This window comes from Chrysemys picta, chromosome 7 (genome assembly GCF_011386835.1).
Source record: "Chrysemys picta bellii isolate R12L10 chromosome 7, ASM1138683v2, whole genome shotgun sequence".
NCBI lineage: Eukaryota > Metazoa > Chordata > Testudines > Emydidae > Chrysemys > Chrysemys picta.
Window position 1 is genome coordinate 116,428,017 of NC_088797.1, and position 13,820 is coordinate 116,441,836.

Below are 13,820 nucleotides of genomic sequence, written 5' to 3' on the forward strand. Positions count from 1 at the left end.
GTTTTCACAGGGTGCCTGAATAGAAGCATTTTCAGTCCAGTGAATTAATAAAATGTCTCTTTTCTTTCAGAATGTCTTGGGCATTGCTTAAAACAGAGGAGTTAGCATCATTAAGTTTGCAATTGGAGTTGCACTTAAAACAGGATTAAAATCATACTGTTTCATTTTTTCAATCAAATAGTCTCCAAAATTAAACACAATAACCCTTCACAAGATATCCGATTTCCATAGCTATCTTTCCACTCTCAGACTTATTGCATTTAACTTTTATACAACATATACATATCTCACTATAGCAATAATTTATCAGCATTTTTCTCAAGGTACAATGCATTAGAATGTAGTGACATTTTCTGCAGCTGAAAAGTGTAAAATGCTCCAATGATATTATAGATTCATAGAGTCCAAGGCCAGAAGGAACCATTGTGATCATCTAGCCTGACCTCCTGTATAACACAGGCCACAGAACTTCCTCAAAAGAATTCCTAGAGCGTATCTTTTAGAAAAACATCTGATATTGATTTAAAAACTGTCAGTGATGGAGAATACACCATGACCCTTGTTACCCTCACTGAGAGAAAAAAAAAAGTGCACCTTATTTCCAGTCTGAATTCATCTAGCTTCAACTTCCAGCTATTGGATTATATTATACATTTCTCTGCTAGTCTGAAGAGCTCATAATCCAATATTTGTTCCCCATTTAAGTACTAATAGACTAATCAAGTCACCCCTTTATTAAACTACATAGAGTCCCTTGAGCCTGTCACTATAAGGCATGTTTTCTAATCCTTTAATCATTCTCATGGTTCTTCTCTAAACCCTCTCCAGTTTATCAACATCGTTCTTGAATTGCAAGCACTAGAACTGGACACATTATTCCAGAAGTGGTCACGCCTGTGCCAACTACACAGATAAAATAATCTTTCTACTCCTACTTGAGCTTCCCCTGTTTATGCATCCAAGGATAACTTTAGCCCTTTTGCCATACCATCACACTGGAAGCTCATGTTCAGCTGATTATCCACCATGACTCCCAAATCTTTTTCAGTCACTGCTTCCTGGGATACAGCCCTCATCCTGTAAGCATGTACTACATTCGGTTTCTGCATGTATACATTTAGCCGTACAAAAACATATTGCTTGCTTGCACCCAGTGACCCAGATCCTCTTCATTATTTGCCACTCCCACAATTTTTGTGTCATTTGCAAACTTCATCAGACTATTTTATGTTGTCTTCCAGGTCATTAATAAAAATGTTAAATAGCACAGGGCCAAGAATTGAACCTTGCCTAAAAAATCCTCACCTGTTCAATGATCTCCCATTTACAATTGCATTTTTGAGACCTATCAGTTAACCAGCTTTTAATTCATTTAATATATGCCATGCAAAACTTGCATGGCATATATTAGTTTTTTTAATCAAAACATCCAGCGTTACTAAGTCAAATGCCTTAGACAAGTCTTCTGACAACACTATTTATCTTTATCAACCTAATTTGTAATCTCATAAAAAAATGAAGTTTGACAGTATCTATTTTCCATAAACCCATGTTGATCGTCATTAATTATATTACCATTCTTTATTAATCAAGTCCCATATCAGCCGCTCCATTATCTTGACGTCAAATTGACAGCGATATGATTTACTGGATCATTTACCCTTGTTAAATATAGGAACAACAATACCTTTCTCCCAGGCTTCTGGAAGTTCTTCAGTATTCCAAGATTTTTTGCTAATCAACATTGACGGTCCAGGGAGCTCCTCAGCCACGTCTTTTAAAACTCTTCGATGCAAGTTGCCAGGACCTGCTGATTTAAATATGTCTAACTTTAGTAGCTGCTGTTTAACATCCTCCTGAGATACTAGTGGAATTGAAGAGTGTTATCATACGATGTGACTACATTTGTTTTTCCCCCCCAGTACAAAACAGAAATATAAATTGAACACTTCTGCCTTTCTTGCATTATTATTGATAATTCCACCATTTCCCTCTAGTAGTGGTTATCTCAAGTTCTGAATGACATGTTCATCCAAAACTTAGAACTGATTTGAACAAGATTTTTTGCATCTGGATGTTATGCAGAATTGGGCATCATATTTCCAAATTTATCTCCTGAATAAAAAATAATTTTATTTTGAATAAACATTGACCACTTTTAAAGATGCTTGGAACCTCAACACTGTTCAGATTGACTGTGAAGAAGAATAACCATTGCAATCCACTTCTTGTCCAAAGAGGTCTATACATGTTTTTTTACATGGTTGACTACCTCTGAATGCTATTAATGATGACCTTCAGCTGATTAGTCCAAAATCCTAAGCGGGAAAGATAGCCAGTTACATTTAATTTATAGTTATTATGGAATTCACTTGGGTAGTGAATTCTATAGGAGGCTGCAAAATAAGTTTATACTCTCCTTTCACTCCCCCCCGCCCCCACACACACCTCATTCTGAGAGACTCATAGGTTTTGAGGCCAGAAGAAACCATTTATGATCATAGCTGTGACCTCCTGTGTCAGTCTGACTTTCTGTATAACACAGGTTGTAGATTTCACCCTACAACATCTGCATCAGGCCCATACTTTCTGGTTGAGCTAGGACAAGTCCTTTAGAAAGACATCCAATCTTGATTTAAAGAATTCAAGTGATGGAGATTCCACCACATCCATACGTATGTGCACCTGATTTCTAGTTTGAATTTATCTAACTTTTGTTTCCAGACATTGGATATTGTTCTGCCAGTGTCTGTTAGATTAAGGAGCCCTCTACTATTAGAAATATTTGTAACACTGCCGAACTGGCTGCCAGCTCAAACCAAGGCAGCAGACTAACTCACTCGCATGCTAATAGAAACAAAAAAAATTTAAAAGGTCATACATGTACAAGCCAATTTATTTATTAGAATAGAGCAACGGGGGGTATTATCACATAATTACATTTGCTCTAAATGTTTGAAAACTAGTGAAATGCTAATGTTATTGTCTTCGCTCATATAAAAACTTGTTAATTTATATTGTATCTAGTCACCCCTAGATCAAATGGTTGTATTAGAGTTTAAATGCAAGTTCATTTAATATGTAAACTTCATAAAAAACTAATGAAGGATTGGTTTCAGAGTAGCAGCCGTGTTAGTCTGTATCCATAAAAAGAACAGGAGTACTTGTGGCACCTTAGAGACTAACAAATGTATTAGAGCATAAGCTTTCGTGGGCTACTGCCCACTTCTTCGGATCCGAAGAAGTGGGCAGTAGCCCACGAAAGCTTATGCTCTAATACATTTGTTAGTCTCTAAGGTGCCACAAGTAATCCTGTTCTTTTAATGAAGGATTGTTTCTGGCTATCACATTGTGTTTACATTATTTACCCCCTGGAGATCGGAGCCTTGGAAATGTAAATGAAAAGGTTGTCAACTTCAAAGCAAGGGCCATTAAGCAACAAAGGATTCACAGTCCCAGTCTGCTTTTCCTAAACTTTCTCATGAAAGAAAACACCTATGTGGGTCAAAGCAACAAAGAGTCCTGTGGCACCTTATAGACTAACAGACGTACCCACTTCGCCAGACGCATGTAATGGAAAGTTCCAGAGGCAAGTATAAATATGCAGGCAAGAATCAGTCTAGAGATAACGAGGTTAGTTCAATCAGGGAGGATGAGGCCCTCTTCTAGCAGTTGAGATGTGAACACCAAGGGAGGAGAAACTGCTTTTGTAGTTGGCAAGACACTTGTCAGCGTGCCTTCTGTGAGTAGGATCTACTGATTCAAGGGAATGATCCTGTATCTTTAATCTGTTTGGCTGCAACTGGAATGTCCCCAGACAGCAAGACAGAGGTCCCCAAAGCCATTTTGGGCAACCTTGAAAGACCTATGGGAAACTAGCAGATACCACATCACTACTATCAATTGGATTTAAAAAAAAAGACTCGCCTGTAATATATTTTACCTGCTTTAACCTCTCAATAACTCATTTCTTTTTGTCAGCTAATAAATCTTTAGTTAGTTTACTAGAGAAATTGGCTTTAGCATTATCTTTGCTGAGATCAAGAGTATCCATTGACCTTGGGTAAGTGACTGGCCCCTTGGGCTGGAGAACTTAAGGGGATTGTCCGTGGCTCCAGGGCAAGACTATACTATAGTAATCCCGGAGTGCACGTTTGTTACTGGCTTGGTGAAATCTAATTATAGGATATAACCACCAGTTTGGGGTGTCTGCCCTGTTTTCTGACAGTCCAACCTGGGACTGGCATTCTCAGCTATAAGCCATACCAGATACTGTGACAATTGTCTCTTTCTGGGGGGATTTATAGACGATCAAGTCACCTCTTAATCTTCTAAACTAGACTGAGCTTCTTAAGTCTCTGTGGGGCAGTTTTCCAGACCTGGAATCATTCTTGTCACTCTTTTCTGAGCCCTTTCCAATTTACTCCCAACTTTCAGGGGGGAAACTTCTTCTCAGCTGAGATTTTTCATTTTGGTCTCAGCTGGAAGGTGAGTTTTGCTAAGAAGTAGGTCTTCCCTACCCTATCTCCCAGTGTATAAGATTATGATTGTAAGAAAAAACATGACTATATCTGCAATTTTGCACAACCACCAAAATCCTTCTCTTAGCATGTGAAGACATCTTTCCAGCAACCAAGGGGAAAATATCAGAATATACAACTGATGAGCTGCCAACAACCATGACAACCACCACCACTCCCAAACACCACATGTCAGAAAAAGGCTCCAAAAATAATAGCAACAATAATTTGCAGTTATACAATACCTTCCATCCTGAAGCACTTTACAAACTATGGCATTGGGATCCACTAGCACAGAGCCCTGTGCCATGATACTTCCTGTGGACATAGGGGTCCACAGTTAGGCCCTCATCTTGCATCTGGATCCCAATCCAGTCCAGGGAACTTGGGATGGTGAGCATTACGCTCCATGTAAGTGTCTGCAGGATGAAGCCCTAAATCCATCTGAAATGGAGTGACTTCTATAATGGATGGTAAGAGCCAACATGAGCACAGTGCATTGGGCAAGAGTATGGGGACAGACAACTTATAAAATAGTGTCTCCAGTACAGATACTTATAATTCACTATTACTAAGAAAAAATTATTGGACATGCACAATGTCAATCCACTGTTCTAAATAACTCACTCATTTCCCCTAAAATTTATAGGACACTAGTCCACATTATAGACTAATGTAAAATTACAATTTAAAGGTTTTGTCACAGCACAGAACAGCAAAAATTCTGAACATCAAGAATCATTTATATTTGAATTTTTAAGCAATCAAAAATATATTTTATATTAAAAAGAAAAAACTTGTTCCTCACCTGAAATAGATTTTTATGGCTGTGTCAGACTATGGTTTGTTGGAGTTTAAAGTCACCGTTTCTAAAAGCAGCAGCAATGGTAGCTATAAAATATGCCTCACACAATTTAAGTAAGATGTTCCTAACATTTTTTCTTTAGGGGGTTTTATTTTTTGCCATATTTACATATATGTAAATTAAAGCACAAAGGGCTGGATTGTGCAACTCTACCTCATGTTAGTAAGGATTTACTCACAGGTAGCTCCTTGGCCTTCAGTGGGACTGTTCTTGTGAATCAGTGCTTAGTAACATGAGTAAGGATTGCACAATCTAGCCCAAAAATATTGCTTCTGGATCTGAGCTATTATGGGCTGTCTATTGTACTTCTAGGAGACAAGTAAAGAGCTCTTGGTTGAGAACACATGTCAGAAAAATGACATGTTTTCATCACTTCCAGCACTGGTTAGAAGACTGAATACATTATCTAACATTCAGATTTTGAATCACAGTGGGAATCAGCAAATGCAAGTTGCAATGTAATTTTAAACAGGCACTAAATGGGGATTTCAACCATTCCTCATTTTAAAAACCCTGGTGATTTTTCCCCTTTAAAATTAATTTTAAAAAATTAAAGAGGGCAATGTAGATAAATAGACAGGGATTGTAGCACTAGCTGTAGCAAGAGAAATGTAGTACTGTTCACTGGATGCTCATTATTTAGCCATTGGGGCCCAATGCTACATGACAATCGAAGGAATTTTGGGTGGGCAGGGTAGAGAGGATTGGACCCTTAATGGCAACTGTTTTATTAATTATTAGATAATTGACTAAATTGGAATAAATTCTCTGATCCTGCATCCAGAGAAACCAGCTTGAAAAGGTTCTAGTCAAGAAGCTGAGTTCTCTGAAGGGTCTGACCCCTGACCCAAGGTCCTAACTTGTACTAGATATAGGGCTGTTTTTAATAGCTTCCAATCATGATTGGTATTTCTTCTTCCGAGCAGAATTAGTTCTCCCAGTAGACACTTCCAGAATTCATACTGTGGAGATGGAACAAATAAAAAACACATATAAATGGGTTTAGACTGTTAACCAGGATGGTTCTCGCTCTCAGGCAAAGGCTCGAACTGAACATGATATTTGGAATTATGAAAGGAATTTGCCCTTCTGGCACACAGGAAATTGGGAATTAGGGCCCTCACTATCTTTAAAAATCTTTCCCTAAGCCACTATACAATCCAGATTGATCATTTGGTTAATATAGCCCATCAAAATGGTTTTATTGGAAACCAGATCCCTGAAGATGTCTCTATACCAATATGGATTTTCACCCAGCCGATCTGCACCAACACTTATTGATTCTTAGCCTCATCTCATGAATCTAGCTATTATTATGCACTTACTACTTTCAGCATGGCATACGAAAGGAAGCATAGTTTAGTGGTTTAAATACAGGATTGGAGTTGAGAGAACTTCTTTCTATTCTTTGTTCTGATATGCTGACCTCAGGCAAGCCTTCCTGAGCCTCAGCCCTATATATAAAATGGAGATGACAATATTCCCCTATGCCATACGGCTGTTGTGAGGCTACGTTCATTACACTGCTCTACAGCCAAAATGCTTCTGAAATAAATGTAGTCAAACTTTACTAATTCTGGGTCACTGAGAACGAAAATGATGCTTAAGATTATTGATTGGCTCTAGTTTTCAAGATATGCTATTGGGTCAGTATATACGACCCTTGATTTGGGAATGGCTAAGAGGATAAGTGAGTTATAAAGGGAAGGGATCTCAATTTAAACCAGAAATGACTAAAATACATCTTTGACTGGATCTATGAATAAATCTATGACTGGGTTTGGACAGTACTTGGTTTTTAGTCAAAACAATGAATGATGGAATCTGAAGCTGATATTGCGTCATACATGATATGAATTGCATCATGTTATTCCTAGAAGTCATGGATGATGCAATCATAACGAAGCTTACATCACTCTGCTGAACAAATTGCCCGATATCAGCTCAGAAATCATACAGTGTCGTGCTCTCTTATTTGTCAGTGTTTGATTTTGCAAAAGGGACACATTTCTGTTTAGCCAAAGTGAGCAGAGATGCCTCGTACTTGTGTGAACAGTGCAGATAACTTCTGCTATGTTTGTGGTGAAGTGACTTTTGCATCACAAAAGCGCAGTATAACCACTATGGTTAAGAAAGCCTCTCACCTTTATTTTGGCTGCAAAACTGGAGATCAGGACAAGAGGTGGGCCCCACACATATGCTGCAACACTTGTGCAACAAATCTTCGCCAGTGGTTGAACAGGAAAAGGAAATCTATGCCTTGTGCAGTGCCAATGATTTGGAGAGAGCCAACAGATCATACCAGCAATTGTTACTTCTGCATGGTGCCTCCAGTTGGGAAAGGTGTGTCAAAGAAGAAAAAGTGGACTGTGCATTATCCAAACATTCCATCAGCTAGACGCCCAGTACCCCACGGAGAAGGACTGCCGGTTCATGATGCACCAGAATCATTCTCACTTGAGTCAGACGAGGAAGAGGAAGAGGATGAAACTTCTGGTCCTGAACCATCAATGTCACAGGACCCACATTTTCTCCCATCCTCCTCCTCTGAACCACACCTCATAACACAAGGTGAACTGAATGACCTTGTCAGGGATTTGGAATTACCCAAGAGTAAGGCAGAGCTGTTGGGCTCCAGACTACAGCAGTGGAATCTCCTGGCAGGTGATGTTAGGGTTTCCATGTTCCGTGACCATCAAAAGGATCTTGTCCCATTCTTCTTCATGGAAGGTGATCTTGTAGCCTGCAACAACATCGATGGTGTGATGGCAGCCCTCAACATCGTTCACGATCCAGATGAGTGGAGACTGTTCATTGATTCATCGAAGACGAGTCTTAAAGCTGTTTTACTGCATAATGGCAATGTTTTGCCATCAATTCCAGTTGGTCATGCAGTCCATATGAAGGAAACCTATGACAACATGAAACAACTTTTGAGGTGCATAAACTATGACCAACATCAGTGGCAGCTTTGTGGCAATTTGAAGGTTGTTGCTCTCTTGCTTGGTCTGCAGACTGGATACACAAAGTACTGATGTTTTCTCTGCGAATGGGATAGTCGTGCAAGAGATTCCCATTACATCAAGAAAGATTGGAGCCTGGGAGGAAAAAAGTGTTCAGCATCCACCACTTGTTGAATCAAGGAAGATTTTGTTACCACCCTTACACATCAAGCTGGGTCTGATGAAGAACTTTGTCAAGGCCATTGACAAAACACAAGCAGCTTTCAAGTACCTCCATGGAAAATTTGCAAGGTTAAGTGAAGCTAAGATAAAGGAAGGTGTCTTTGTTGGTCCTCAGATTCGTGAACTTCTTCGAGATGATGCATTTGACCATGCACTGCGTGGCAAGCAAAAGACGGCATGGAAAGCCTTCCAGTTAGTAGCAATAAATTTTCTCAGAAACAACAAAGCAGACAACTACAGGTTGCTGGTGGAAAACCTCCTCAAGGCATATAAAAGCCTTGGTTGCAACATGTCACTAAAGATACATTTTTTGCACTCTCATCTAGATTTTTTTCCCACCAAACTGCGGAGCAGTGAACAACGAGTGATTTCACCAGGACATAGCATTTCTCCATTGTTGCAATCAGGGAAAATGGAGCCCATCAATGCTTGCAGACTATTGCTGGACAGTGACAAGAGATGCTCCATTTAATGAATACAAGAGACAAGCCAAAAAGCGCAGAGTAGACACTGAATAGGACTAAACTACGTACATAATAGTTTTTTGACTTTTGTTTCATAATAAATTTTATTTATATAACCCTTTTGCTGATTTTAAAAGTGTTACATAAACAGGACAGGTGAAATATTATCACGTAAAGCAACCATAAACACATGAAAAGACCTAGGTTTACAATTTATTATTAAAACTGTACTATCTACACAATATACATAGACATAAAATGTAAAAACTTAAATATCTTAGAAACAGTAGCCAGTTGTTTTAATTGTCATATTTGAATTCAGCACATCAAAATACATAATAAATAGCACATTTTATCTCTGAAGCAGACGACTTCAGTCTACAAAAATTGTAGACCAGTGTTATTGTTTGCAAACTCTTAAGAAATTTGGATTGAAAGAAGCTAAAAGATGTGCAAAGAATTAATTATCAATTGTCCCTACCATTTCTACTATATTTAGCTTGTTTTTGCTTGTTTGAAATATAAAGACTCCTTATCATTCCCTCCACATGATGGTCCCAAAAAAAGAAAAAAAATTGGCATGAAATTTGTTATGAGAAAAGCGACTTGCTAGTCCAAGTTTCCTCAGTTGTCAAGGTTTGTACGACGTTAGTTATATTGCATTGTCACCAAAAAAGTTTTGGCAGTGTTTTCTCAGGTCTAAGAAAGATTCTTTGAAGTCATTGGGAACCTGGTGGTGGTGGTGATTATTTATCATTTCTACAGTGCCATAGGAGTGCGTGGCATTTTACAGCCAAATGAGAGCTTCCTTCCCAAGGAGCATATATACTTAGACTGTTTACCTGACTCTATGTTTTACCAGCCATTGTCTTGCATCACTTTTAAGTTGCTTTTATTCCTCTGCAGAAATGTGGAGAAATCCTGTTAAAACATTATTTGTTTTCCTTCTTCCAAGTAAAGCCTTGTTTCTTTAGATCATAGCTGATAAAGTTTTTCCAGTCCCTGTAGTTATGAGACTGCATTGATACTGGTAGATTCTCTCCTGTTTTAGACTTTGACAAAGTATGTGACGGTCGCTTTTGATCTTGAATTGGTTGTTCCAGATAGATACATGTATTGAAGTCAATGGAAAGATTCCCATGACTTTCCCTTGGCTTCAATCCAGAAAGGCTGCAAGTGGTGTGAAACCTTATCTAGAATATGAAAGTCTTAGGTAGGTCAACATATCTGCATTTCAGCCAAGAAATGTTTTCATTTTATCCATAAACTCAATAGGAGGTTTAGCCATTTGTTTATATTTTGCTGTCTCTTGATCTCATTATACAGTAGTAATTTCCATCCCTATATGGGCAAAATTCTGAAAATTTTTACTTGTGTTCTAGCAAATAAAAAACTGAGATCTTGTAATGCCATCTGAAGAAGTGAGGTTTTTTACCCAAGCTTCTGAAGAAGTGAGGTTTGTTACCCATGAAAGCTTATGCCCAAATAAATCTGATAGTCTTTAAGGTGCCACTGGACTACTAGTTGTTTTTGTGGATACAGACTAACACGGCTACCCCTTGATATTTTCTTTCCTGCATTCCAAGGAGATGTTTCTCTTGTAGTCAGCCATCTGTAGGGGGCTCCCACACTGCTTAACTTTATTTGACTTTAGATAGGGGTGGTACAGACTTTATTTACATATATATTTACTTCTCAGCAGTGGTTGTGAGGTCTGGGTGCTGTAGAGCAGAGGTTCTCATACTGGAGGGGGTGGGTCATGGAATGTATTTGGGGGGCAGAGGAAGCTTTAGGAGGGAAATTACTGCACATATTTTACTTGCAGCAATGAATAACTAAAGGCGACGCCTCCAGACATATCAGGTCCTCAGATGACAAAGTACATTGAACTCTAGATGGCGCTGTGCATTTTGATGGATTTCTATTAAGCTTGCATAGCATTTTACAAAGTCGTGGCCAGCTGTAGGTTAATCTGTTTGCTACACTGTAGTGTGCACATTTAATTGTAAGCATGGATCACAATCAGTTTTGGTTTTGCTCTTATTACAATGGATCGTTGGTTCATTCTTGCAACAGAAAAAAAAAACTAACTCAAGTGAAAAAACAAAGAAGCTGAAATTGATTCAAATGAAGCACCACTGCTTCCTGTATTGGTATACATATATATGTGGCAGGGGAGGGAAGTCTAAACTACTACAGACACAAAGAAAGAGGGGCGATCAAATAAGTTTGAGAACCACTGTGGTAGAGAGTTTAAAACAATATGCAGCCAATACTGCCCCCTATGCACTGCTGTGGGCAACGTATAAGAGCTGCAAGAGCTTAGGAAATAAAATTTCCCTGCTACAGAAGCAGTGCAGGGCCAATGTAATTGCTACAGGTGATGTGCTACAGTAGGGTTGGGGACAGAACAGATTGGGGGTGCAAAAGGATGTGCCCATAATATTCAGCACTACATGGTTCTGGGCTATTGAAGTAGCCCATAGGCAGCCGTCTACGGTTAAACGCTGCCTGCAATGGTAGAGAAACTCGGGCAAATCACCCCCCATTTACGAAGAGAACAGCCCCTGGGTACAGCTCTACAACTGAAGAAAATGCCTGGTCGAAGACATGAGCCCTCCCTTTTGTCCTAAATGCTGCCAAATCCTAGCTCTCATGAACGTGTGCATTTTATGCCATCTTAAAAGTTACTGCTTATTTTTTCCTGTTCTAACTGTTTGTATTATAACCACAATGGCTCAGCAAGAAAATAAGACAGATGTAACGTACCTATTCAGTGCTCAAATACTATGTGTGACTTTGCACTCTATATGTTTATGGAAATATGCTTATGAATGTAAATATGACATAACTGGAATATGCTTTGAGCTAGATATACCATATAACATATCTTTGCAAAGGTTATGATCTCCTGAATATATTCATCCTATTTGTAGGCATGTATCGTTTTTATATCTGAAGTTCTGAGCATTGGCTTTATGCTTGTATTCGAAGTGTTTGCTGTAGGAAACACATAAGGGAGCTTTGGCCAACATATTGTGAAGGGTCTATTCAAATAATAGGGAGTACTTAACTACAATGGACTTTGGGAGATGCCAATCCAATTCTGAGCTTTCCTGGGACCGTTCAAACTAACATGCAAACAATGGCGTCGGCCTGCAAAAAGCTGAATCATTCATGGACATGTGACTTGCCCAGGTGGCTACAAACTCCATCTTGTTGCTGTGATTTTGCACAGAAGAACAAAGAAAGAGATTATAGAAGGCCCTGGAAGCCCCTCCATTTTTGTCTTCAGCTGGCTCAAAAGATGGCCTCTCCACCCCCAAGAGATGCCTGAAAGAAACTGGAACAAAGGACTAACTACTGGGGTATGTGATTGCTGGACCTGGGCCATAAACTATAATGTTGGTCTGAAAAGTATTGTACCTGAGATAACATCTAGGGTGAGAAGTTAGTATTTGTAACTAGATCCTTAGTGTATTAAGTTAGCTTTGCATATTTTGATTTATTTTACTTAATAACTTACCTTGTTCTGTCTGTTATTATTTGAAATCACTTAAATCCTACTTTTTATACTTAATAAAATCACTTTTGTTTATTATTAAATCCAGAGTAAGTGATTAATACCTGGGGGAGCAAACAGCAGCACATTTCTCTCTATCAGTGTTATAGAGGGCAGACAATTTATGACTTTACCCTGTATAAGCTTTATACAGAGTAAAACGAATTTATTTGGGGTTTGGATCCCATTGGGACCTGGGTGTCTGGGTGCTGGAGATAGGAAACCTGCTAAGCTGTTTTCAGTTAAGTCTGCAGCTTTGGGGGCATGGTTCAGACCCCGGGTCTGTGTTGCAGCAGGCTGGCGTGTCTGGCTCAACAAGGCAGGGTTCTGGAGGCCCAAACTGGCAGAGAAAACAGGCTCAGAGGTAGTCGCAGCACATCAGGTGACAGTCCCAATGGGGTTTCTGTGACTGAACCCGTCACACTATGGTGATGAATACTAGGGGAAAAAAAGATAGTTATTAGAGGATAAAGCAGGGAACTGGTATTCAAGACACCATGGTTCTAACTCTTGACTCTGTGACAGACTACATTGTGTGACCTTGGGAAAATTGCTGACACTTTTGTCCTTCAATGTCTCTCTGTGTAAATCTGGAGCACTAATAGGTAGCATTTTGGAGAGCCACGCATGACAGGTGTAATGTAGGTCCAATGTATTATTATTATTTCACACTAATTTATTATAATCTTACTGGTAGTAACATACTTAGAAGAATGTATTTTCTAAACAAAATCCTAAGTAGAGAATATTTTTCCTATCTTCATTTCAAATACTGGTATATGTGGCTTCAAACCACTGTTTTTCAGACTTATCCTGCGGCATCCTACTTCCTCCGACTGCATTATCAAAAATGAAGTCATTGTCCTCTGAGAATAAAATAGCTGCATTGTTACAGACTACAACATCTGCACTGTCTCTGTCTATGAGTAGTAGAACACCACATGATTCTGGAGAAATAAATACCGTATTTTTCAAATAAAACTCACTGTTATGCCAAGAGTGTTGAAAGAAAACTATTAAATAGTATATGGACTAGTAACTTAACTACCGGTATATATCAACATATTTCTCTTAGATGAGACAAAACTGAGGTCCTCCCTCCTGTCCAGTTGTGAGTATGTTGAATTTATAGAACTTTTTACAACACAGGGATGTTAAACCAATGTAATTGGTGTATTTCAGTTGGACAACCACATACCGTCTACCTAAATTCCTCCTCTAGTT

At 38.9% G+C, this 13,820-nt stretch overlaps 1 long non-coding RNA gene across 1 annotated transcript in view; it reads right to left on the bottom strand.

The window, feature by feature from the left end:
* Positions 1–547: 547 nt before the first annotated feature.
* LOC135972951 (uncharacterized) overlaps positions 548–13,820 on the bottom strand; it is a 41,718-nt gene continuing 28,445 nt past the window's right edge. Inside the window, exon 3 of the long non-coding RNA XR_010589566.1 lies at positions 548–1,810. This is a non-coding gene — a long non-coding RNA (uncharacterized LOC135972951). The remainder of the gene's footprint in view (positions 1,811–13,820) is intronic.